We start from the raw sequence: 27,828 nt of genomic DNA, 5'->3' as shown, positions 1-27,828 counted from the left end.
TGACCCTGAATAGCTGCAGCAATTTTAAAAAGAACAAAGTAGGAGGGATAACCATACCTGACATCAAACTGTATTACAGGGCCACTGTAATCAAAGCACTCTGGTACTGGCATAAGAACACTCGTAGAAATCAATGAACAGAATAGAGAGCCCAGAAACAAACCCATGTCTCCATGGTCAATTAATATTTGACAAATGGGGAGGGAGTATACAGTGGAGTAAAATAGTCTCTTCAATAAATCGTGTTGTGAGAACTGGACAGCTACATGCAAAAAAATGAAACTCGACCACCAACTTACACCATACACAAAACTAAAGTCAAGATGTATTACAAACTTAAATATAAGTTGTGCCACCATAAATGTCCTAGAGGAGAACATATCATAGAAAATCACAGTTATTCTATGCAGCAATATTTTCACTGATATATCCCGTACAGCAAGGCACATAGTGGAAAGAATAAACAAATGGGACCTCATCAAAATAAAAAGCTTCTGTACATCTAAGGAAAACATCAGCAAAATAAAAGGGAACCAACCATATGGGAAAATATATATGCAAATAATGCCTGAGACAAGGATTTGATCTCCAAAATATATAAAGAACTCACATGACTCCACACCAGGAAGACAAAAAACCCAATGAAAAGATAGGCAAAGGTCCTGAAGAGACACTTTTCCAGGGAGGACATACAGAGGGCCCAGAGACCTATGAATGGATGCTCAGCATCACTAGCCATCAGAGAGATGCAAATTAAAACCATAATAAGATACCACTACACACCAGTCAGAATGTCCATCATAAACAAATCAACAAACAACTAGTGCTGGCAAGGTTGTGGAGAAAAGGGAACCCTAGTACTCTGTTGGTGGGAATGCAGACTGGCGCAGCCACTGTGGAAAACAGTATGAAATTTCCTCAGAAAACTAAAAATGGAACTGCTTTTTGACCTAGCAATTCTGCTGCTGGGATTATACCCTAAGGATCCTAAAACACCAATTCAAAAGAACCTATGCAACCCAATGTTCATAGCAGCACAATTTACAATAGCCAAGTGTTAGAAGCAACCTAAGTGCCCATCAGTAAATGAGTGGATCAAAGATCTATGGTGCATTTGTACAATGGAATACTATTCAGCAGAAAGAAAGAAGGAACTCCTACACTTCATGACAGCACAGGTGGATCTGGAGAGCATTGTGCTAAGTGAAATAAGCCAGGCAGTGAAAGACAAACACCATATGATCTCACCTATAGGTGGAACCTAACAAAATAAACAGAGACATTGAAATAAAGAACAAACTGACAGTAACAAGAGGGGAGTCAGGAGGAGGATAATGGGTGAAAGAAGGGGAAGGGTTGTTGAGGAACATGAATAAAGGACCCATGGACAAAGTCAAAGGGGGTAGGGTCAAAGATGGGAGGTGGGGATGGGTGGGACAGGGGGTAGTGGTGGGGGAAAATGGATACAACTATACTTGAACAATAAAAAATAGAAAAATAGAAAAATCGGAAAAAAGAGAATGAAATCCACTGAACAAAGTGATAAAGAAGCAAGGAATGGAATAGCTCTATAAAAGAACTAATGGTAAGTAAGGAATCATTTACAAGGAAAATTGAGACTAAACAATCCATAGTTACAAAATGAAACACACATATTATAAAACTTAAAATCATAATAGAACATAGGAGAGGAGAGAAGAAGAAGAGTAAAAATACTCAAATGTCCCATTTTTTTCAAGACTAAATCTACTCCGTGTAAAAGTGGAGTATACTTTGAAACAACTAATGACCCTTACCATGTACTGTTTTCCTGATTTTTTTCATTGATCATGGAAGAATCTCTTGAGGAAGAATCTTTTGGAGAGAAAACAAAGCAAAACATTGATCTGGATTCCCAAAATCCTTCTGTGTTTACATATATCTATTAAATTTAAGAAAAATTAAATTAAACTAATTAATTCACAGCATGGTCTTATGTTTATAAGATGATGGTATAAGTCTGTCTATGTTTTTATTTGTATATGTTCATAGAAAGATAGAAAGTTTTAAAAAATAATACTAGTGGTACTTAATTCTTTGTGTTGAGTGATTTTTTTTCTTTCTTTGTATTTTTCTAAATTGCTTGAATTTTCCTAACAATTACAAATCACTTTTACAATAAGTACAAAGTTGTTATTCTTAAAGAAAAATAAATTAGCCTCAGTGGTGAAAAATTGTTGGGTGAGAAGGGAGAAGGCCATATATACCAATAGTAAGTTTAAAAGGAGTTCCAGAGGCACAGAACTAACCTTAAAGGCAAGCAGAGAAGACACTTGCCTACACAGTGTGATTTGAAGAACACAAAAAGACACCAGCCCATATTAAATTATCATCCATTTGAATTATCCACTATGGTTACATCAACATGAATTCACTTATCAAATCTCCTTTAAACCTGCTGGTGGCTGAAAGACAAAAATCCAAAAGGATGACAGATGTGTGGTGCCTGCCTGAACTGAGCTAGGGAAAGCAATACCCACGGTCAGCAGGTGCCTGGGGGACCGGAACCCTGGGAGAAGGAGGATGGAAGAAAGCAGTGATGGTGGCCAGGATCTAAATTGGCCAAGGAACAGGTATTTGCAATCTAGAGATCCCCAAAGACTGAATATAGTACAAAAAGATGTCAGCTTGAGAACCAAAGTCAATTAAGAACCAAGGGACAGATAGGATGAAACAATAAGTTTCAGACAGAGACACACAAAAAAATTTCCTTTTGGCAAGAGTCACTTGCCAGACCCTTCTTTGGGAGGACCCAGGCTCACATTAAAGGCTCAACTTGCCAATTTTGACTCCTTAGACATGTATCGATAAAACATATATTAGACATAGTCTGAGTGGGCTAATTTGGATCGAGTCCCATAAATAGCCTGGGAGCAGCAAGAAACATTTGAGTCTCCCCTAGGAGTGGGGCACAGTGTGGCCTTGAAAGGAAGGGTTTGTGTATAGAGAGGGGCAATGGGTAATGGAGCCCCAGTGATAAATATCCCAGTCCTCACACCTATCTCTAGCTAATCTTGCCCCTCTTGAAACTGTAGGATATACCATTTCTAAGAAGCAAAGGCAAAGATGCCTAAAAACCACTAGGAAAGATACCTTCAGGTAGCAAGCAGCTGTTTTCCTTTTGATCAGAAGAAGAGGATATATCTTAGCTGGTCACTGTGTACACACAACCATGTCTAGAACCCTCACTTATTTCTGTAGCCAAAGGCAGAAAGCCTGCTTGGCCCCTGTTTGCACAGTGGTAGTAGAGAAATTGCACAGAGCTCCTATAAAGCTAGCTGACTTATGCTGAAACCTAGGATTTATTTCCAACTAGCAGTGATGTTAAGAAGGTGCTCCTCGGGCAGCCTGGGAACACTCCCACTGTGTCAACATGGTTCACAGAGATTGTGTTTGGAAGCACCATTACACAGCGGGCCAAAAATGGAGATAGGATTAATTTCGAGCAATAGAAATTCATTTAAAAACCAACATTAGTCACTTTAGTGTAAACCCAGAGACTGACAAAGGCCATATATGCACACTACCTCACCGATGAGAAACAGAACAAAGACTAGAAAAAAACAGGCATGCACAGGGTCAGATTAGGAGTAAAAATCCATGAATGAAATATAATAAGCTGTGTTTGCTCTCTGAAGAGAGGCAAGATGTCTCCTTTAAAGAGAGTCCAGGACCAAAGAGATGTTCTGAATTCAGCTGCTAAAAACACCTTCTCATTACCATTCCTGTCCTCGTGGTCCTTGTGAGTAAAGACCACTCACTATACAAACACTATTCCTACTTAACAGCTATGAGGATGTGAAAAAACACTAAATTAATATTATTCGTACATGAAAGAGGTAAAATGAGTACTGTCAGGAAATGTTTCATTACAGCTCTTTCCCTAGTTTACAGACTAGCCTTGACCAGTCATTTAAACTGTCGGAGCCCCGGTTTCCTCATGTATGAAATGATGCACTGTTTGTCATCACCACCAACTCAGCCCCAAACCACGGACCTGGGAGTTGTCCTACAATCTTCAATGCTTGGATTCTTCAGTGAGTCGACAAGCCTAGCAGATTTTGTCTCTTAGCATATTTTACATCATTTCCTCCTCCCCATCACACTCCACCACACCACAAACACCTAACCTCAGGTCATGCTGTCTCTCACTGAATTCTCCACAGCAGCTTCCTCCCTGCCTGAGTTTCACCTTCTTCTCTCAATCCCATGACTTTGAAATGATTCTCCTAAAACATAAACCTTAATATGACTCTCCTCTGCTAAAGCCCTTTTATGGGTTTCTGTGGCTTCCTGGTTAGAGTTCAAGCCCCTAGATGTGGCCCGGGGATGATCAGCATGTGAATTATGCCCACCTCTCTGGCTTCACCCCCCTGCCATCCCTAGGTGATCAACCATCCCATTTGCCCAGGACCGTTCTGGTGTTTGTCCTGGTTTTAGTCTTGCGTTCCAGGAAACCTCCCAGTCCCAGACAAACTGGTACTACTGGTCTCCTTACTGGGGGCCCTTCTCTAAAGCCCTACATGCTATTTATAATCCCCAAAGGCCCCCATGTTGGGTCTTCACCCTTGGTATTCTGTAAGCCTAGAATTGTCCTTTTTCTTTTCCTATAAAACCCAGCTGAGCTTCCCATCCTCTGGGACAGTGTGGTTCTCAAAGGGTAGGCTCTCAACCAGCATTCCCTGTAAACTAGTCAGAAATGCAAATCTTTGGGCCCCACCTCAGACATACTGGATCAGAAACTCTGCGGTGAGGTCCAGCACTCAGTTTTAACAAGCCCTCCAGGGTATTCTGATGTTCCCTGAAGGGTGAGAAGAACTGCTCCAGGAAACCTTCGTGAGCAAAAGCCCCTCCCCAAAGCAGCCTGGCCAGTTCCCTTCTATACACATCCATGAGGCTCATGATACTAAGTTGCAGTTATTTGCTGACTTATCTATCTCTCCAATCTAACTACAAGTTCTTTGAAGGCAGCATTGCACTTTCTGCTGCTTTCCAGGTAATATCAGTCTATGTTAGCAAATCCTTGGTAGTTCTAGTAACTCTTTTATTAAGGGAACAGACTTATTAAGTTGTATTTAGTTTCCTAAGTCAAACTTTTTTATAGAGAAGTGTGTAATCCTAGGAGAAATAATGTCAGAGAATGACAAAGGAGCAAGTGTTCACATGCTGCCTTCAAGTGTCTGTATGAGTGAATTTTGCCCTAATTCTCATTAAAAGCCACCAGTCTTGGGTACTCTCATTTAATCGTTGTGATAAACATTCTTTTCCTACTCAAAGGATTATCACTACTTTTCTTATCCCTTGAGCTCTAAGGCTGCTCACTGAATTTTTAGGCATAAAAAAACTCTGGGGGACAAAGAATTGACATTGAATATTTCATAGCCTCTGAGTTTGCACTGTCTTTCTACTGGGAAGAACCCACACTTTTGGTCCCAATTTAAAACATCCCCACATGTCTGCTATTAATAATGACAGTAATTTACTTCTGTTGAAATTGAAAGCTTTCAGTTCTCTTTGAAAAACCTAAATGCATTTCACATGGTTTACAGACATGTTTCAAAGCTTTCTTCTCATTTCTAGTTTTTTTCTTTCCTTCTTTTTTAAATAGACTTAATTTTCAAAGTTTATGGTGTCATTTGGTGTCTGAAGATACAGCTCTAAACACACATGTATGTATATTAACATTTATATGTCATGGTCAAACAAATAGTTCTGCCTTCTGAGACAACTTGTTCTGTTCATGTGAATATAATTTAACGTTTTTTTACCAGCATTTTTATTTGACAATTTAAGAGTCAGAGAAATTATAATAAAAAAGAAAAAAACTTTTCAATGAAGATACATAATTGTTTTCAGCAAACCACATGTAACATTTCAGATGTATATTTTATATGATATTGTCTTGAAAGAGTATACATTTTGGAAGATTTCTTAAAGTAAATCATTAGAAGGAAACCTAAAACAACTCATTAACATTCATCAAATACATAAGAAGAGGCAATGTGAGTTGGACCACATCAAATGTTCAAGTTTTAATAGGTCAGTTTCAGACATTGAAGGTTTAAAATAAACAGATTCTGATTTTAAAAGATTGCGTCCTCCCCCAAACAAGTGCATATGTCCTAGAGTTGCTGGTGTGGGTCAGGAAGACATCTGGAAGCAATCGGGGCAAAATTTCCCCAATACTCAATAGGAAGCAAATCCTATGCCAGGGCCCTGCATTTCTGAAGTACTGGGAAAATTTAGGGTCAAAATTTGGATTAAGTAGAAAGTTTTTAAGGCAATAACTCAGAAAATTCTTTCAAACACTATCTTAAAGCCATTAATAACAAAGTTTGGGATTTTGTTCGGAATTTGTTCAGTTCAACCATCTTCATTGATCATAGTTGTTGAAGTAGCTTAGTCATCCCATTTTGCTGAATAGACACAAAATAAACCCATATGCAATCATGTAATTTCCCACAGTATAATTCAGCAAAAAAAAAAAAACCTTCTCTATTTACGAGGCATTAATTTTACTTATTCTTGTATCTGATCATTACCAAAACAGTATTTGGTTCATTATAAATGCTCAACAGATTGGATATTTTAAATTGTTCAGTAACTATTAAATATTCCTAACAGATACTATCTTGCCCTTTTATACATAAATTTGTGCCTAGGAGTGAACAGACAATATGGTTCAGGGTTATTCAGTTTGGCTATATTCAGAGACATGATGTGAAAAGAGCATAAACATTGGTTAAGTAATGATTAATAAGAAATTAGTTGGTAGTGACAATATCTTGATGTATCAAAAGCAAGGAGGTAAATACACTGAAAATCCAAATGCTGCTGTATTACTAGCTCCATAGGATTCTGTGATTAAAATCAAGTAAAATACTAATCATAAAAAGCTAACTTAAGATAACTAGATTTCCCTGAACATGTAGACTATATAAATCTTTGTGATAAAATTGATGTAGCATAAACATTCCCCAAATTTCCACTTTACTTTTTTCCTTTTTATCGAATTTATTGGGGTGACACTGATTAACAACACTATATGGTGCACAATTCTAGAACACATTGTCTGTGCACTGTATTGTGTGTTTACCACCCCCAGTCAAGTCCCCATCCATCACCACTAATCCCCCATACACCCACCTCCCTCCACCCACTTCTACCCCCCAACAATCAGCACATTGTGGTCCATGTCTATGAGTTTTTTCTCTTTTTTGCTCAAACCCACAACCAACCCCAGCCAGCTGCCCCACCCCCAAGAGCTATCAGCCTGCTCTCTATTCATGAGTCTGTCAATATTTTGTTTAGTAGTTCATCTTTGTTCATTGGATTCCACATATGAGTGACATCATATGGTACTTGTCTTTCTCTGACTGGCTTATTTCACTTAGCGTAATGCTCTCCAGATCTATCCACACTGCCACAATGGGTAAGATTTCCTTCTTTTTATGGCTGAATAGTATTCCATTGTGTAAATATACCACAGCTTTTTTATCTACTCATTTACTGACAAACTCCCACTTGAGAGCATACTATTTATAAGAACCATTTAAAATATATATAATATTACTTAATAACCCTCTATATAAACTATATCAAAATTAGAAACTAAAATCAAGACTTTCAGGAACATAGAAATTAAACAGGTTAGAATTCCTTTTACTATATTCAATTGGTCAACAAATTCTGTATTATAATTTTTAATCTGCTGCTACAATTTAATTTTGATCCGCATTTATTTAGGTAATGTTTAAAAATATTTAGGGGCACTGTCATAGTGGGCTTGCTACATAAGACTACTGGCCTTGTGGGATCAGCAGTATGTGACAGTCTTCATGAGAGGCTAAGAATATTGTACACAAAAATTCTTGATGTTCTTGAGCAAATCCTAAAAATGCACCATATAAAAAGTACACAGAACAGATTACAAATGAGAATGTTGACATGGTTAAAGCAGATCCAGATGTTAAAAAATTGGAAGACCAACTTCAGGGTGGCCAAATAGAAGAGGTGATTCTTCAGGCTGAAAATAACTAAGTTTGGTGAGAAAAATGATTCAATGAAAACCATGGTAGTCTTTAGTGGAGGAGCCTCCTTCCAACCAATGGAAAAGGACAAAATAACTTGACAAATGACTTGTGTGTTGAAGGGAAAATGATGTAATTAAATGTTCTGTTATATCAAAAATATTTACATATTTTTGACACCTAATAATCAAGAAAACTGATGCAGAACATATTAATGAGACTTGTTAAAACTGATAATTATGGTAACAGGGACTTATGAATCAGTTTTTGTTAAATAATTCATTCAAATTATTTCAAAGATGATATTTTAGGAAATAGAGGTTCTATAAGATTTGAAAATTAATTGGAAAAATTTCTATATGTTTCAATGCACAAGCTATAGATTTGATAGGTGAAATATTTTTAGTAGTACCTGTAACACATTTGATTTTTTTATTCTGAAGAAACCAGAAAAAACTTATTATTGATTAAACAAATGTATAGATCACTGTTTGAAGTGAGTAGTAAGAGAAAAACTATTAAATTATAATTTATTGTACAGTTGTGGAAATTAATTTTGTATTAGAAAGAAAGATTTATTTACAGTGATAGTTGGGAAACTTTAAAAATTTTGTCTCATTTAAGGAAGTTAGCTGTCTGATCCTTGATCAAACTACATCAGGATACAGAGAGAGTTTCTGTAAAAGAAGAGATAATAAGAGTTCCTAAAGTTTATCTGGCATATGGATGGGCTTTTATTCAAAACATCTCAGTTCTATGATTATAAATTCCAAGTGGAATCACTAAGTGGTTTTTAGGAAGTTTCCAATATGAGTGTAGCTGGGTATCAAGCAAGATAAAACTGTTCAAGGAAAGAAGTGATTGACAAGTTTAAGGTTAAACAAAAATAAGATTACTTTTCAGATGTCCTTGCCTTTTCTTTCTAGCCCTTATCATTTCTAAAAACTTAGTTAAGTTTGGTACTTCCTTTGCAACAGCATGGATGGAACTGGAGAGCATTATGCTAAGGGAAATAAGCCAGGCGGGGAGGGACAAATACCATATGATCTCACCTTTAACTGGAACATAATCAACAAAAGAAAAAAGCAAACAAAATATAACCAGAGACATTGAAATTAAGAACAATGTAACAATAGCCAGAGGGGAGTGGGGAGGGGATAGTGGGGAGCGGAATCTACAGGAGCTACTATAAAGGACACAAGGACAAAATCAAGGGGGAGGGTAGAGATGGGGATGGAGGTGGGATTGGCTGGGGTGGGGTGGAGGGATGGGGAGAAAATGCAGGCAATTGTAACTGAATAACAATAAAAAAAATTAAAAAAATTAAAAAAAATTTAAAAAGTACTTTTGGGGTTTGTGTGTGTGTGTGTGTGCATGTATGTTTTGCTATCTCTGTGGCAAAGCAGAATCTTAGAAAATGGAAAGAAAATTGTATTTTTCTTTTTCCCAATAAGTTTCTCCCCTTACAGAGCTATAAATTGAATGCTAAATAAATATAAATAAAAAATGAAATAAAAATATTTAGTAGTCAATATATTTACAAAATAGTTCAACATGTAAAACTATACACACTTTCTCAAGTTAATACTCTAAAGTTTGTGCTTAACTTTTAATTTAGAAATGAAATTAGCAAAGTTCAGTAATCCCCTTGAAGTTTTTGGTTTTGCCTAATATGGGTCATAAAATCAGCCTCTAACCAATGCAGGAAAGATCATTTTCCACTTGTCTCATCTTGTAAGAAGGGATCAAATTTCTTCCAATTTTATGAAACATCTAGAGCTGAGATCTCCAAAACATTTTTGGTTATATATCCCTTTCAGTTAAAAAGAGTCACTCTGCTGTGTCCTTAATAAAGATACATAAAGACTATGATTTTTAAAAGCATGAAATAAGGATAAGATAAACAATATTTATTAATAATGGTATAAAACCCTTTTTGCTTTATGTTGTGCTTCTTTAAAAATCTTTGAAATCTTGCTTCAGTACTTTGTGATAAAGAGATTTAAATGTTTAAATTGATTATTGGCTATGATAACTATGTATACTCAAAATGACTAGCTACAAATGAAAGAAACCTTGTATTGGTTTAGTGTTTTAAATCATGACACTAATTTTTCAACCCTATTCACCAATTTTATCAAGGTTTTCATTGAAATTGGCTAAATAATATCTATTTCCTTATGTCAGTCAAGATTTTGTACTGTTCTGTTTCTTTGTAAACTAATCAGAAAGCTTTGTACTTTACTCTTTGGGCATTAAATTGGAGAGTTGAGAAAATTCTCTTTCCAAGTATTTTATGAGTAGAGATATGAGGGCTTTTATATTATTTTAGTAACAAAATCATATGGCGATCAAAATAATAGCACACATCTATTTTCAACTTTTTTGGTATCAAGGGGCTCTTCTGAAAACCAGTTTTTTCCTCATTTGTTTTTTTAAGTCACCTTTGCTTTGAGAGTAATATAATAAATAAGTAACCGCTATTACTTATTTTTGAGCCTTGCTTATTCAAGAGATTGCTTTCCTCCTCCCCACCAAACAAAAACAATGACAACTAAAACCTGCTAAGCAACTTTCCAATGACATGTACTTGTTATGACAGAATAAGATAAAATTTCTGAAACATGATGCCTTTTATGAATAAGAAAAAAATACTAGTTACTTTTATATTAGAAAATTCTCTTAAGAACTTTACCATAAGATAACAGTAAATCTTAGGGTGGTGCAGAAGACTGTCACATTAACTGACAATCTCATCACAAAGTTTTGTAAATATTTCCCATCTGAAGTTCTTAGTTTGTTACCATGCAAACTGTCTGGCTGCAATGGGCTGCGAGGGGAGCTGGAGAGAGGCTGTGCCCACTGCATGTGCAAGTCTTGTTGTACTGTGCCTTTAACAAGCAACTTGAGACCTGAGCTCCTGATACACAGACCGAAGGAGGGTTAACGGGCCAAACTGTGTATGAAAAATTAGGACAACTTAATTTTATTCTTAATTTTTTAAATATATTTTTATTGATTATGCTATTACAGTTATCCAATTTTTCCTCCTTTATTCCCCTCTGCCCTGCAACCCTGCCACCCAAAATCCCCCACCCACATTCCCCCACCCCCTTAGTTCATGTCCATGGGTCATACATATAAGTTCTTTGGCTTCTACATTTCCTATACTACCTTTAACCTCCCCCTGTCTATTTTGTATCTACCATTTATGCTTCATATTCCCTGTACCTTTACCCACATTTTCCCCCCTTCACCTCACCACTGATAACCCTCCATGTGATCTCCATTTCTGTGAGTCTATTCCTGTTCTAGTTGTTTGCCTAGTTTGTTTTTGTTTCTTGTTTTCAGGTTCAGTTGTTGATAGTTGTGAGTTTGCTGTCATTTTGCTGTTCACAGTTTTTGATCTTCTTTTTCGTAAGTAAATCCCTTTAACATTTCATATAATAAAGGCTTGGTGATGATGAACTCCAGTAATTTGACCTTATCTGGGAAGCACTTTATCTGCCCTTCCATTCTAAATGATACCTTTTCCAGATAGAGTAGTCTTGGATGTAGGTTCTTGCCTTGCATGACTTTGAATACTTCTTTCCAGTCCCTTGTTGCCTACAAGGTTTCTTTTGAGAAATCAGCTGATAGTCTTATGGGAACTCCTTTGTAGGTAACTGTCTCCTTTTCTCTTGCTGCTTTTAAGATTCTCTCCTTATCTTTCATCTTGGGTAATGTAATTATGATGTGCCTTGGTGAGTGCTTCCCTGGGTAACTTCTTTGGGACTCTCTGAGTTTCCTGGACTTCCTGGAGATCTATTTCCTTTGCCAGATTGGGGAAGTTCTCCTTCATTATTTTTTCAAATAAGTTTCCAATGCTTTGCTCTTCCTCTTTTCTTTCTGGTACCCCTATGATTCTGATGTTGGAACATTTAAAGTTGTCCCAGAGGTTTCTAAGACTCTCCTCATTTTCTGAATTCTTGTTTCTTCACGCTTTTCTGGTTGAATGTCTCTTTCTTCCTTCTGGTCCAAGTCACTGATTTGAGTCCTGGTTTCCTTCCCTTCACTGTTGGTTCCCTGTACATTTTGCTTTATTTCACTTTGCATAGCCTTCACTCCTTCCTCTACTTTCTGACCACACTCAACCATTTCTGTGAGCATCCCGATTACCAGTGTTTTGAACTGTGCATCTGATAGGTTGGCTATCTCTTCATTGGTTAGTTCTATTTTTGGAGCTTTGATCTGTTCTTTCATTTGGGATATATATATATATTGTCTTGGCTTGCCTGTTAGGTTCTAAGGGGTGGAGCCTTGGGTATTCACCAGGGTAGGACAACCCACTCCACTGCATTGTTGGGTTGTTTGTGGGGGAGGGGTCCTAAAGGGAACAATGTTGCTTGCTGAACTCTTGGTGGCTTTCAGTCCCTTTGACTTCTTCCCACAAGCAAATTGGCCTTATCTGGTGCTGATTCCCAGGTGGGTGGTTTTGTGTACATTCTAGGACCCTGTGGGTCTCTCCAACAAACTCTCCTTTGAGGCTGGGAGTTTCTCCTGCTGCTGCAATTCCCACAGGTTTTTACATCCAGAAGTTTTGCGGCTTTATTGCCCCACTCTGGAACCCTGGGTTGCATGGTCTGTCTTGCTCCCCAGTTGTTCCTCCTGGTTTATCTGCATGCAAATGTGGGACCATCCAGTGTACCAGCCACCACCTTGCCCACCTGGTCCTCCAGCCGCCGCCTTGCCATGCAACCTCTCTGCCTTGGCTTCCCATGTCCATCCCTCTTACCAGTCTGGATGAATGTTTCTTCCTAACTCCTTGGGTGTTGGACTTCTATACAGTTCAATGCTCTGGTATTTGTGGGTTTTTTTTTTTAAATTTGTTATTATCCTTCTTTTTGTTGTGTGAAGCGGCAAAGTGTATCTACCTATGCCTCCATCTTGGCTGGAAGTCTATTTGTTAGTTCCAACACTTTTAATCTTCATTTTGGATAATAAGTGATATTGATGTAGATGCTCTATAGCTGGCCGGGTTCACTTGAAGAGATCAGTTGGTGGTAGAGCATGTCTATGACCAGAGACTTCTGCAGAAGCAATAACAAACATATGCTGTCTCCAATAAGCCAAAGAACAGGAACAAAAAAGAAGGAGGAAAAATCACATTACAGAGCAATCTGAGAATAAAGCTGATGCATAGCGAAAGCCAAACCTTTCTTCTTTATTCAACAAATATTTATTGAGAACCAAGTCTTATTATTGCTCTTACACATCCCTCATATCTTAGTTTAGATATCGTTTCCTTCTGGAAGACCTCCAGGATCACAAGCCACATGTCCTTCCATTGCCCCCATGATAGCTCTGAATGTGTTGAATAATGTCTGTCCAAATGATTGGATAACTGTGGGAAGGCAGGGCCTTAAGCCAGCTGTCAGGACAAGGCATGGCACCATTATGCATTAAATAAATGTTTGCTGAATGGTTGAAAGAATGAGTGCTATGTGCCAGACATATAGCTAGGCATTAGAAATAAAAATGTGTATTAAACAAATCCCTGTCCCTAGTAGCTCACAGCCAGTGTGAGGAATGTGTTGAGAATCATATCTTCATGTGGTTGATAACCTAAGATGATGTGACATGAGATGACTGGGAAAGCTGGGAGACAATGAGGAGATAGGTAGGAGTTTTCATTTTCAGTTCTGCTCCTAACAGTTCATGGTTTCAGTTTCTCCATTTGCAAGGTTAGGACTTCCTGAGTCCCCTCCATGTGCTGAGTCCTGCCCTCAGGGAGATGCAGAAGAATTTTTATGTGGACTTAGCTTTGCTGGCTGGAGAAAACAGAGCCAGGAGCAATTCTAAAATCATTTTGATTACCCAGCACTCTGCTATGTAGTGATCAGAAGCCATTGAAGGCATAACTCCTGGTCTTAAGAAATGTGTCTTTCAAGACTGTTACTTCTGGTGTAAGAAAATAACCTTTTAAAATTTAGAATCAAGGATATACATGGCTAGGGCATATGAGATATGGAAAACATATGACTCAACGTGACATGGCTGGTGTCTGTCTGTCTAATACCTATCTAGCCTTTAGATTTAGTATCAACATCCTTTTGTTTGGGATGGGAATTGACCTGCTGAAGTACTGTATTTCCTGGTGTCCCTGGCAGAGAAGAGTAGAAGTGAGATTGAAGTATATGTCAGGTTAAGATGTGGCAAACTCATTTGTCCCTTATTCTTCATGTTCCTGTAGATGCTGAGCTGTGGCTGGACCTGAATTAAGTCATCCAACTCTTATAACTAGTAAGTGATGGGCTATTATCATCCCCTTACCCACAGAGAAACTCATTACCATAGGTGTTAATTGCTAAAGGTTTCAAAGCTAAAAAGAAGTTGACCCAAGATTTATATTCAGATTTCTGATTCCAGATCCTGGTCTCCTAACTGCCACACTGTACTGGGGTCAACCCAGTGTGGAGCTGCACCTTGGAGGAGTAGGAGCATTTGAACAGGCATGTGTGCTTTCCTGGGAGATGGAGCAAACACATTCCTGTTTGCAGGGCAGGAGGAATAGCCACACACATGGGAAAGGTGGTCCATAGAAACAAGTGGCTGATATAGGACAGGACAGAGAGGAGCCAAAGATCACCCAGAACATTCATGCACATTATCCATCAGCCCATCCAAGGGGCCCATGATTCTCTGAAGTACCTGTGAAAGTTCAGTGTAAATGAGGTGATTTCAAAGATAAGACATACACTGTACCCAGAGGCACAACAACGTTTGCTCTTTCTGTTCCTGCCTCCCTCTTTTTTTACATGCATACACTAATATACATGTGTACCACACATACACTTATGCATTTGTATATGTAACTTTGAGAATATTTTTGAAAATTAAAATTTGCAGATGCAAGTATGGTCAAATGTTCATGGGAATTACTGCCAGCAGATACATTCCTGATTTGAAAACCATTGGTTTCAAAAAATTTCCCATGAGTATCTACAAAATTATATCTAGGACCTTTCCAAGGTGTGATAATAGTAGCATGGTAGCATGTTTTCACTTTTGCAACAACACAGGCAGTATAGCCCTGTGGTTAGCAGGGCAGGCCTTGGTTTCTGTGAGACCAGATTAAATTCAGACTCTACCATTTACTGTCTGTGAGCCCTTGTGCAACCCTAGCCTTAGGCTTCTCATCTGTGAAATGGTCATGATAGTGAAATAGTTGCTTCTTCAAGCTAGTGTGTGGAATAAGGCCATGAATTATGTAATAAATCACTCAGTACAGGGCTTGTCCTCAGCCCATGGATGTTAAGGTACCAGGAACCTGGAGGGGTGGGCCTTAGGAGCTACAACTTGGATTATCTCACATGTTCTCCCACATTGTGGGTCTCCAATTACGATTGTTTCTTGGAACCAAACCAACAGTCTAAAGGAGAGACTTAGTGTCTACTTTAAGTCATTTATTCATTCAATAAGTGTTTATTTAGCATACACTGTGTTTCAGACACTGTCTACATATGTGGCACTATTTTCACAAGAAAAATACAGAAGATCATCAGAATTAGAGGAAAGACTCTCAAAAAGATGCATTTCCCATCTCTTCTTTGGTGCTGCCATGGGCTATGACCCACTCTGCCACGCCCAGCCCTCATCTGATGGGGCTTCCTTGCTTTGCCCCATCCCCTGCAAAGATACCAGAGTGCCCTCTTGCCCTCTACCCTTCTTCTTTAACAAAACAAGAACCGATCTCATCAACTCACTCATACTAAAATATAAACAATTAGTAAATCCAAAGTGTTAGCCTTTAAACTGCAGATGAAACTCTGAGCTAGAATGAAACAGCAAAAGTGGAATTTCAGGGATCAGTTGAAAGTACAGAGGGCACTGGTAAAAAGGCACCATCTAGAATAACTACCCCAACCCCACGGCATCTCACCTTCACTAAGGCTTGCATTGCCTTTGGCCTCTGTGCTTGTACTGAAGAGGCTGTTCACTTCCCACTGGGGGCGTGAGTGAGGGAGTGGTGGCGACTTGGCTTTGCTGTGTTTATTTTGAACTCAGCCAGATATATCTTCCATTTACATTATGACTCTGATTGTTTTATTTATTATTTTTAGGTGGTGGAGAATTTGGTAATGCCACTGGAGTGTTGCCTTTTGGTTTTGTTCTAACTTGTAAATGTTATCTAGTTCTATTCTGCTTTCCACTTTATGTAATATAAATTCATGATCTACATTATCTGAAATATTAATCAGGTTGCAAAACCCTTCCCTTTCCCATGTGAAAGCAAAGAGAAAGAGTAGGTTTGGCTATGGATAATCATTGTGTGTGTTTATTTAGATAGGATTGTTTACTTCTCACATGTTGTTCTCCCCTTCCCTACTCTCACCTCCTCTCTTCTCTTCTCCAATTTTCTTTCACTTGTTCAGTCCCAGTACCTCCTATAATGTATTACTGGGGAGCAGACTTGACATTCAGGGCAGGAAGAAAAATCTCTACATACTTTTCATTCAATGCTTTGCCCTGTTACCTGTACCTTCCATTTTCTGGTGGTGATTTCTCCTGCATTGGTATATTGGAGATTTGAGATTCCTGGTCCTTGTTCTCTGCTGGCCAGTGGCCTCAATGATGAGGTCTCCTACAATAGATGGGATATTGATGCATTTGAAGCACTGACCATGTTCCCTTAATTGAATATGCTTATGGTCTTCTGTGTTATCCAAGAAGACTTTATGAAATGGGAAAATGCTGAAGACACCTGGAAGTAGCACTTTGTGTCATGATGGATCTGGCAGACTTTAAACAGACCTCCAGATGGGTCAAAGATCCTGAACATTGATGGTGACCTGGGGTTGGGGTATGGCTGAACAGGAACCCAAGAAAAGTACTCTGCTATTTCAGTATCACCTAAGGAAAAGATAAGTCTATTTTCACATCTTGGGCTTTGGCATGTAGATGTCAGCTATGACAAACTTATTTATAGCTCATTATGAGAATTAGTACCTGGATTAAATAAATCAACAGGACAAACTCCTACAGACACCTTATGATTGCTTTTAATACTATGGAAAGAGGTTTGTTATTGCAGGTGAAAGCAGAGATATTTTCTTAGCCAGAGTTCCAAAGTAGTTTTTTACAATTTTTACTTCTTTTGGATATAAAACCCTTTAAAGTTAAAATAAGTAGAAATGAAAATACAGAAAACAAACAACAAAACTAAAATCATTTGTTTGAATGTAGTAAGTCTTGTGACTCTTTAAGAGAAAGGAAATGAAAAGAAAGTTTCTTTTAGTCCTACTGAGAGGTGGGCTGTTCATGCTTGTTTAAAATTTCCCCTTTGTTTATTTTCTTCATTTGAAGTAGAACAACTTCTAGTAATATGAAGATGTATACCTTCAATTTATTAAATTAATTTCATTTCAAGTGGAGACAGAAGTTGTTACAAAGGAGAAATGGAATGGTTCAGCTTTAACTCATTTGCTTTTGGGGGTGCAGTTTTACTTACAGTCTATAAAATATACAGAATGCCTAAAACTCAGCCAACTACACACACAAACAGAAAAAAATAATAGTATTAAATGACATTGCATCTTACTATTCAGCAAAGCCCCCTTCAGCCAGCTGTTAAATAATCAAGCTCTGTGTGTATGTCTGAGTGTCTCTGTTTTGCGTCTGCTACATATATCCACAAAATACACATGGTAATATGAACAAAATGGAGAAAAACAAAACAAGACAAAGTTAAGAGTGTTAGGCAGTTCACAACCTCCTTTGAGCATTTTAACACTAACATGCATACAAAGAGAGAAAATATTAAAACCATGTAGTACAGAACCAACTCCTTTTATGAAGTCTATGGAGTATAGATGGTGTCACTAGATTAGACAACATGGCTTTGTAAAACTAAACTAAACCATCTCTTTAAGATCAGTGCACAGGGAGGCATGATTGGGGTTTGTATCTGTGTTGAATGACTATTCAGTGTACTGATTTCCTATTGTCCCAATTTCTAGCGATGGCTGTGCCCAGCCTCAAGACAGGTGATAAAAGACATGCTTACTTGTGTAGCACCAATGTGGTTAGGACAGCCTGGGACAAGACAGGAAGGCAGTTGATCAGAGGCTTAACAAGAATTTGGATAGTCTCTCCTGGTGAGTGTTGGGTAAGACAAGACCACTATGTTGCCTTATTCATTGCTTGGGTATTTGTGCTCCGAGGCAATATGCTCCAATGGGCTCCCAGGAGAGCCTACCACACACCTCTGAATGGTGAAAAACACCATTCTGGTTTCTCTTCTGTTACATAAGGGTATGGAGTCAGCAATGGGTTAGGCAATTTTTTTTAAGTTACACTGAAGGTCACAACCACATCTACAGTGGTCTGAATTGGCTGTTTTGACAGCTGTTTCTCAAACCTGCATTTTGGCAGCAGAGGTCCAAATGTCTAGGTTGAAAACTGCTCCCCATTTTGAAATTAATTCACATTGGATCAAATTGTGAAGTGCAGTCAGGGTCAAAAACATGTTGCTGATATGCATACTGATAAATGCATGGGGCTGGAGTATTAACAGCTGGTAAGAGGATGGACTTTGCAGTGTGATGGGCCTGATTTCAACTCTTTGGCTATGCAACCTGGGCTAATTATCCAATCTCTCAAAAGCCTCGTTTTCTCATTTGTGGAATGGCAACAACAGCAATGTGGATCTCATACAACTGTTGTGAAGATTGGGAGAGATGACACATACAACTCTGCACATGGTGCCTGGCGCCTAGTGGTGTCACTAAACATGCGTTTAGTGGTATTAGTTGGGCAGCCTTTGAGATAAGCTGATCAGACGTGTTCCTCTTGGTGCTAGCCTGTGCCAGCACCCAGCTCTGAGATCTGATCACAACTCTTTCCATTTGTCTTGAAATCACTAATTGCACGCGCTAAGGTTGTAGGCTATAAAGCAACAGAGACCAACTTTAATTTAAATAGAAAGCAAAGAGCTGGTCTGGTAAAGACTGTGCAGATTGCCTTGTGGACACTATTGACTCTACCCTGAAAATGGCCACTAGAGCTGCTACTTGTGTCCCCTGTAAAATACTGACTGGCCGCACCTTCGGCCCACCGAAACCAGAATAGATTCCTAGAGGGCCATTCTTGTCATCAAGAGCTTCAGCTCTAGACATGGGTGAAGAGATGAGTTGGTTTTGCATCCTTGGTACCTCTTTTTTTTCCACATTGATTTACTGTTGTTCAAGTACAGTTGTCTCCATTTCCCTCCCACCACTCCCCCCCACCCCAGCCATCCCTATTCCCACCCTTGATACTACCCCTCTTTGGTTTTGTCCATGTGTCCTTTATACATGTTCCTGAAAACTCTTCCCCTCCCCCCAACTATCCCCTCCCACTTCCTTTCTGGTTACTGTCAGTTTGTCCTTGGGACTTCTTGAAGTTACTCTTTGGGGAAGGATGGGGCTGCTGTTACTCAGGCTGTCTGCACTACTGTCCTCTAGGGGCTGCCTGATTCTGTCACAAGAGTGAAAGTTGATTACAGCACCTGGAAGCTTTGGCTTAAGAAGAAATGTTTGAGGACTAGATGGTGGCCAGGTTCTAGATACCTCACATGTTTGATTTTGGTCCACCTACCTGTAAGAGCCTCAGTCTTCCCAGAAGCTCAAAAGACAGAAACTGGTGGGCCTCCTTGAAAAGGCATCCAGTGAACAGAATGAGGGAAAACAAACTGGGAATAGAAAGTAATGTGCAGCTATGTGAGTATGGAAGAAGAATCACTGGGTATTGAGAAGACTGGTCAGCCAAGAGAACTGACTCAAAACCACCAGCACCACAGGTGTGTATTCCTGAACAGGGGTGAGTACCTGGGAGGGCAGCTCAGGGCACCATATTCCTTGTCAGGTGGCTTTTGCATGAACTCTCTGAGTCCCAACCCTGTGTACTGAGGAGGGTTGAAGAAGCGCCTCACACCCCTACAGCGTGCTCTGGAACTTTTACTTCTAGTGAAGCTGAGCCAATGAAGTCCATGAAAGAGCAATACCTCCCTGACTCCAGATCCTTTGTTTGGAGAGAAAAGAATTACCAATGTTGACTTTCCCAGGTATAACTGGCATGTGTTGATTTGACATCATACAACCTGGTTATTCTTTTGCCTATTTCGAGACCTCAGACTGACACGGGAGGATAGACACAATACTGGAAAAACCACTAAGACAGTCCTTGTGCACTTCCTATCTCATACAGGAAGGCAGAGGGGGCAAACAGAAGAAAATAACAGCACTTTTACTTACTTTTATTCTCATGTTAAAAGTAAGAATAGACTTCCATCCAAGATGGAGGTGTAGATAGATACACTGTGCCTCCTTGCACAACCAAAAGAAGGACAACAACAAATTTAAAAACAAAAAACAACCAGATTGCCAGAAAATCAAACTGTATAGAAGCCCAACAACCAAAGAGTTAAAAGAGAAGCATTCACCCAGACTACCAAGAGGGGCAGAGACAGGCAGCTGGGGTGGAGAGTACTCAGGGCAAGGCAGCGGCTCACAGACTGGGCAGATGCACTTTTGCATGCAGATAAACTGTCAGGAACAACTGGGGAGTGAGGCAGACTCTGCAACCTAGGGTTCTAGCACAGGGAAATAAAGCCTCAAAACCTCTGAAAAAAACCTGTGGGGGTTGGGATGGAGGTAGAAACTCTCAGCCTCAAAGGAGAGTTTGTTGGAGAGACCCACAGGGTCCTAGAATGTACACAAAACCACCGACCTAGGAATCAGCACCAGATAAGACCAATTTGCTTGTGGGAAGAAGGCAAAGGGACTGAAAGCCCACCAAGAGCTCAGCAAGCAACATTGTTCCCTTTAGGACCCCTCCCCCACAAACAACCCAACAACGCAGTGGAGTGAGTTGCCCTACCCTGGTGAATACCCAAGGCTCCACCCCTTAGAACCTAACAGGCAAGCCAAGACAATATATATATATATCCCAAATGAAAGAACAGATCAAAGCTCCAAAAATAGAACTAACCAATGAAGAGATAGCCAACCTATCAGATGCACAGTTCAAAACACTGGTAATCGGGATGCTCACAGAAATGGTTGAATGTGGTCAGAAAGTAGAGGAAGGAGTGAAGGCTATGCAAAGTGAAATAAAGCAAAATGTACAGGGAACCAACAGTGAAGGGAAGGAAACCAGGACTCAAATCAGTGACTTGGACCAGAAGGAAGAAAGAGACATTCAACCAGAAAAGCGTGAAGAAACAAGAATTCAGAAAATGAGGAGAGTCTTAGAAACCTCTGGGACAACTTTAAATGTTCCAACATCAGAATCATAGGGGTACCAGAAAGAAAAGAGGAAGAGCAAAGCATTGGAAACTTATTTGAAAAAATAATGAAGGAGAACTTCCCCAATCTGGCAAAGGAAATAGATCTCCAGGAAGTCCAGGAAACTCAGAGAGTCCCAAAGAAGTTACCCAGGGAAGCACTCACCAAGGCACATCATAATTACATTACCCAAGATGAAAGATAAGGAGAGAATCTTAAAAGCAGCAAGAGAAAAGGAGACAGTTACCTACAAAGGAGTTCCCATAAGACTATCAGCTGATTTCTCAAAAGAAACCTTGTAGGCAACAAGGGACTGGAAAGAAGTATTCAAAGTCATGCAAGGCAAGAACCTACATCCAAGACTACTCTATCTGGAAAAGGTATCATTTAGAATGGAAGGGCAGATAAAGTGCTTCCCAGATAAGGTCAAATTACTGGAGTTCATCATCACCAAGCCTTTATTATATGAAATGTTAAAGGGATTTACTTACGAAAAAGAAGATCAAAAACTGTGAACAGCAAAATGACAGCAAACTCACAACTATCAACAACTGAACCTGAAAACAAGAAACAAAAACAAACTAGGCAAACAACTAGAACAGGAATAGACTCACAGAAATGGAGATCACATGGAGGGTTATCAGTGGTGAGGTGAAGGGGGGAAAATGTGGGTAAAGGTACAGGGAATATGAAGCATAAATGGTAGATACAAAATAGACAGGGGGAGGTTAAGAATAGTATAGGGAGGGAGAAGCCAAAGAACTTATATGTATGACCTATGGACATGAACTAAGGGGGTGATACTGGAGGGAGGGAGTGTGCAGGGCAGAAGGGAATAAAGGGGAGAAAATATGGGACAACTGTAATAGCATAATCAATAAAATATATTAAAGAGAAAAAGAAGTACAAATAGGTAGTTACTGAATACTCATGGGGGTATAAAGTACAGTGTAGGAAATGAAGTAGCCAAGGAGCTTACACACACGACCCATGGACATGAACAATGGTGGGGGGATTGCCTGAGGGAGTGTGGGGTGCTGGGTGGAGAGGAGCAAAGGGGGTAAAAATCAGGACAACTGTAATAGCATACTGAATAAAATATGATTTTATAAAAAGAAAAATAAATTAAAATGTTGGAGCTAGACAAATGTATGTGACCACCTGTCCCCTGGTGGCTACTGTAATAACTACTTTTTTTTGTTGTTTTTTCCTTAATCCCATCACCCTTTGCACTCAGCCCTGCACCCTCCCTCCCCTGTGACAGCTGTCAATCTGTTCTCTATGAGTCTGTTTCTATTTTTGTTTGTTAGTTTATTCTGTTCATTAGATTCCACATATGAGTGAAATCATACAGTACTTGTCTTCATCTGACTGGCTTATTTCATTTAACATAATGATCTCCAGGTCCATCCACGTAATTTCAAAGGGTAAGATTCCCTTCTTCCTTTTTTTTTTAAAAATCACCAACTAGTATTCCATTGTGTAAGTGTACCACAGCTTTTTTTATCTACTCAGCTAGTGATGGACACTTGGGATGCTTCCAAATTTTAGCTATTGTAAATAACACTGCAACAAACATAGGTATGTATATATTCTTTTGAATTAGTGTTTTGGGTTTCTTTGGATACATTCCAAGAAGTAGAAATCCTGGGCCATAAGACAGTTCCATTTTTAATTCTTCAGTTAACTCCATAATGTCTTCCAGAGTAACTGCACTCATCTCCATTCCTAACATCAGTGCATGAGGGTACCTTTACTCGCCATACTCAGCAGTACTTCTGTTTGTGGATTTATTGATGATAGCCATTCTGACAGGTGTGAGGTGATATTTCACTATGGTTTTAATTTGCATTTCTCTGATAGTTAGTGACATTGAGCATCTTTTCCTATGCCTGTTGCCATCTGTATGTGGTCTTTGGAGAGGTGTCTATTCAGGTCCTTTGCCTATTTTTGAATTGGATTGTTTGTTTTCTTGGTGTTGAGTTTTGTAAATTCTTTATAAATTTTGGATATTAACCCTTTATCATATGTATCATTGGTGAATATGTTCTCCCATTCAGTAGGTTGTCTTTTCATTTTGTTGGTTTCCTTTGCTGTGTAAACAATTTTTAGTTTGAAGTAGTCCCATTTGTTTATTTTTTTGTTTCCCTTGCATGAGGAGATATATCAGAAAAAATATTGCTACAAGAAATGTCTGAGATTTTACTGCCTATGTTTTCATCTAGGATTTTTATGGTTTTGAATCTAACATTTAACTCTTTATTAAATTTTGAGTTTATTCTTTTGTATGGGATAAAAAAGTGGTCTAGCTTCATTTTTTGCACATATCTGTCCAATTTTTCCAACACCATTTATTGAATAGGCTCTCTTTACCCCAGTGTATGTTTTTGCCTTCTTTGTCAAATATTAATTGACCACAAAGGCATGGGTTTATTATTGGGCTCTATGTCCTGTTCCATTGACCTATATGTCTGTTTTTGTGCCAGTACCAAGCTGTTTTGATTACTATGGGCTGGTAATATAGTTGATATAGATAGTGTGATTCTTCCAAATTTGTTCATCTTTATCAAGATTGCTGTGGATATGTGGGGTCTTCTCTGGTTCCGTTTACATCTTTTGGAGTATTTGTTCTAGATCTGTAAAATATGCCATTGGTATCTTGATAGGAATTGTGTTGAATCTGTGGATTGCTTTGGGTAGTATGGACATTTTAATGATGTTGATTCTTCCTATCCATGAACAATTAATTGTATCTTCTTCAATTTATTTCTTTAGTGTCTTATAATTTTCCATGTACAGGTCTTTTCATCCTTGTTTAAATTTATTCTGAGGTTTTTTATTCTTTTTGAAGAAATTTTGGATGGGATTGTTTTATTACTTTCCATTTCTGATCATTTATTTTTTTTCAATTTTTAAATTATTTTATTGTTGTTCAATTACAGTTGTCTGCATTTTCTCCCCACCCCTCTACCCCACCATAGCCAAACCCACCTCCCTCCCCTGCTTCCACCCTCCCCTTGGTTTTGTCCATGTGTCCTTTATAGTAGTTCCTGAAAACCCTTCTCCCCACTATCCCTTCCCCCCTCCCCTCTGGCTATTGTTAGATTGTTCTTAACTTCAATGTCTCTGGTTATATTTTGTTTGCCTTTTTCTTCTGTTGATTATGTTCCAGTTAAAGGTGAGATCCATTCATTATCAGTGTTTAAAAATGCAATTGATTTCTGTATATTTATTTTGTATCCTGCTGTTTTGCTGAATACATTTATCAGTCCTAGTAGTTTCTTAGTGGAATTTTTAAGGTTCTCTATGTACAGTATTATGTCATCTGCAAATAATGACAGTTTTATTTCTTCCTTTCCAATATTAATGTCTTTTATTTCTTCATTTTTTTCTGATTGCTCTAGCTAGGACTTCCAGATCTATGTTGAATAACAATGGTGAAAGCAGACACCCCTGCCTTTTTCCTGATGCTTGTAGTTTTTGCCCAGTATGATGTTGGCTGTGGGTTTGTCATATATGACCTTTATTATGTTCAAGTATGTCCCCTCTGTTTTCACTTTGCTGAATGTTTTTATCACAAATGGGTGCTGGATTTTACCAAATACTTTTTCTGCATCTATTGATATGATCATGTGGTTTTTATCCTTCATTTTGTTTATGTGGTGTATCACATTTATTGATTAGAGGATATACTGTACCAACCTTGCATCTCTGGATCCCATTTGATCATGGTGTATGATCTTTCTAATGTATTGCTGGATCTGGTTTGATAGTATTTTGTTGAGAATTTTAGCATTTATGTTCATCAGGTATATTGGCCTGTAATTTTCTTTTTTTTAATAGTATCTTTATCTGGTTTTCAAATTAGGATAATACTGGTCTCGTAAAATGATCTTGGGAGTCTTCCCTCCTCTTGAATTTTTTGGAATAGTTTGAGAACAATAGGTGTTAGTTCTTATTTGAATGCTTCATAAATTTCACCAGTGAAGCCGTCTGGTCCAGAACTTTTATTTGTTTTGGGAGTTTTTGACTACTGCTTCAATTTCACTAGCTGTAATCTGTGTTCAGATTCTCTGATTCTTCCTGATTTAGTTTTGTAAGCTTGTATGTTTTTAGAAATTTATCCATTTCATCCAGATTGTCTAATTTGTTGGAGTAGAGTTATTTGTAATATTATCTTACATTCTTTGGTGTCAGTTGTTACTATTCCCCTTCCATTTCTGATTTGATTTATTTGGATCCTCCCTTTTTTTTCTTAAGTAGTCTGGTTAAAGGCTGGTCAATCTTGTTTATCTTTTCAAAGAACAATCTTCTGGTTTCATTGATGTTTTGTATTGTTTTTTAGACTCTACTGTGTTTATTTCTGCTCTGATCTTTTTCTTTCTTTCCTCTACTCACTTTGAGCTTTCTTTGTTGTTCTTTTTCCAGTTCCTTTAAGTGTAAAGTTAGACCGTTTATTGGAGATTTTTCTTGTTTCTTAGGGTAGGCCTGTAATGCTATGACTTTCTCTCTTAGTAGTCCCATAGATTTTGGGTTGTTGTAGTCTCGTTTTCATTTATTTCAAGGTATCTTTTGATTTGTATCTTGATTTCATTGTTAACCAATTCATTGTTTAATAACATGTTATTTAGCCTCCATGCCTTTGTATGTTTTCCAGTTTTTTTCCTGTGACTAATTTCTAGTTTCATATTGTGGTCAAAGAAGATGCTTGATTGACTGTATTACTGTCAATCTCTTCCTTTATGTCCACCAAGATTTGCATTACATATTTATAATGTTCCTATGTTGGGTGCATAAACAAATGTATATAAGGGTTATATCTTGTAGTGTCCTTCTTTGTCTCTTTCTGTAGCCTTGGTTTTAAAGTCTATTTTGTCAGCTATAAGTATTGCTACTGCCAGCTTCTTTTTCCTTTCCATCATATGCATGAAATATCTTTTTCCATCCCTTTACTTTGTCTGTGTGTATCTTTCATTCTGAGGTGAGTCTCTTGCAGACTGTATATATATGGGTCTTCTTTTCTTATCCATGTTGCTACCCTATGTCTTTTGATTGGAGATTTAAACCATTTACATTTAAAGTGATTATTGATAGGTATGTATTTATTGCCATTTTATTCTTTTAACTATGTTCCTCTGTTTTTCTCATTCTCCTTCTCATTCTTTTTCTTCAAGAATACCTTTTAACTTTTGTTGTAATACTAGTTTGGTGGTAACACACTCCTTTAGCTTTCTCTTGTCTGGGAAGCTCTTTATTTCTCCTTCGATTTTAAATGACAGCCTTGCTGGGTGAAGTAGTCTTGGTTGTAGGCCCTTACTTTTCATCACCTTGAATATTTCATGCCAATCCTTTCTGACCTGAAATATTTCTATTGAGCTTTATGAAAGTCTCCTTGTAGGTAACTAACTGTCTTTCTGTTTCAGCTTTTAAGATTCTCTTTTTGTCTTTATTGTTTGCCATTTTAAGTATGATGTGTCTTGGTGTAGGACTCTTTAGGTTCATCTTGTTTGGAACTGTCTGTGCTTCCTGGAATGTGTGTCCTTTTTCTTCATCCAGTTAGGGAAGTTTTGGGTCATTATTTCTTCAAATAGTTTCCCAATCTCTTGCTTTCTCTTTTCTCCTTCTGGCACCTCTATGATGTGGATGTTCTTATATTTCATGTTGTCCCAAAGGACCCTTAAATTATCCCCATTTTTAAAATTCCTTTTTCCTTTTGCTTCTCTGATTGGGTGTTTTTCCTACCTTGTCTTCCAAATTGCTCTTTTGATCCTCCTCTTCATCCAGCCTACTCTTTATTGCTTCCAGGGTATTCTTCATTTCAAATACTGTATTATTTATTTTTGACTGGTTCTTTTTATGATTTCTAGGTCCTTTTCCATGCTGTTGAGCATCCTTGTAACCATTGCTTTGAACTCTGCATTTGATAAATTGTTTTAATCTATTTTATTTAGCTTTTTTTCTGGAGATTTTTCCTGGTTTGTTTGTTTTTTTCAGTTGGGGTATGTTTCTTTGTCTCCCTATCTTGACTGTGCCTTTTTGTTTATTTCTATGTATTATATAGATCTGCTATGACTCCCAGTGTTTTGGGATGGCCTCATTTAGTAAATGTCCTGTGAGATCCAGTGGTGCAGTCTTTGATGACCTGAGCTAGGTGCTCCTGGAATGTCTTTTGTGTGCTATGTGTGCCTTGCTGTTGTAATTGAGTTTATTACTATTGGCCCAGTCATGCATGGCATTGACCCTGAGGCTGGCTGACTGTGAGGCTCAGCCCTGACCATGGCATGTGAGCTGCTGTGCAGATGCTGATCACATGAAGTAGAATTTGTCTCAGCATGGTTTGGAGCCTGCCAAGATCTCCCTTTGGACTTGCTACTTGTGAATCTTATTGGGTCCTGCTCTATTGTTGTCTGAAACTGGCTGGGTGTATTGGTTCTGGGCCTCTTGGGAAGGACTCT

The 27,828-nt window shown here is 38.4% G+C and overlaps 1 pseudogene; it reads left to right on the top strand.

Moving 5' to 3' along the window:
- The first annotated feature begins 7,437 nt into the window (after positions 1-7,437).
- On the top strand, positions 7,438-8,165 carry LOC112322620 (NADH dehydrogenase [ubiquinone] 1 alpha subcomplex subunit 5 pseudogene; annotated as a pseudogene).
- The last annotated feature ends 19,663 nt before the right edge of the window (positions 8,166-27,828 follow it).

Source organism: Desmodus rotundus, chromosome 10 (genome assembly GCF_022682495.2).
Source record: "Desmodus rotundus isolate HL8 chromosome 10, HLdesRot8A.1, whole genome shotgun sequence".
In the NCBI taxonomy this organism is placed as follows: Eukaryota; Metazoa; Chordata; class Mammalia; order Chiroptera; family Phyllostomidae; genus Desmodus; species Desmodus rotundus.
This window is presented reverse-complemented; position numbering and strand designations above follow the sequence as displayed.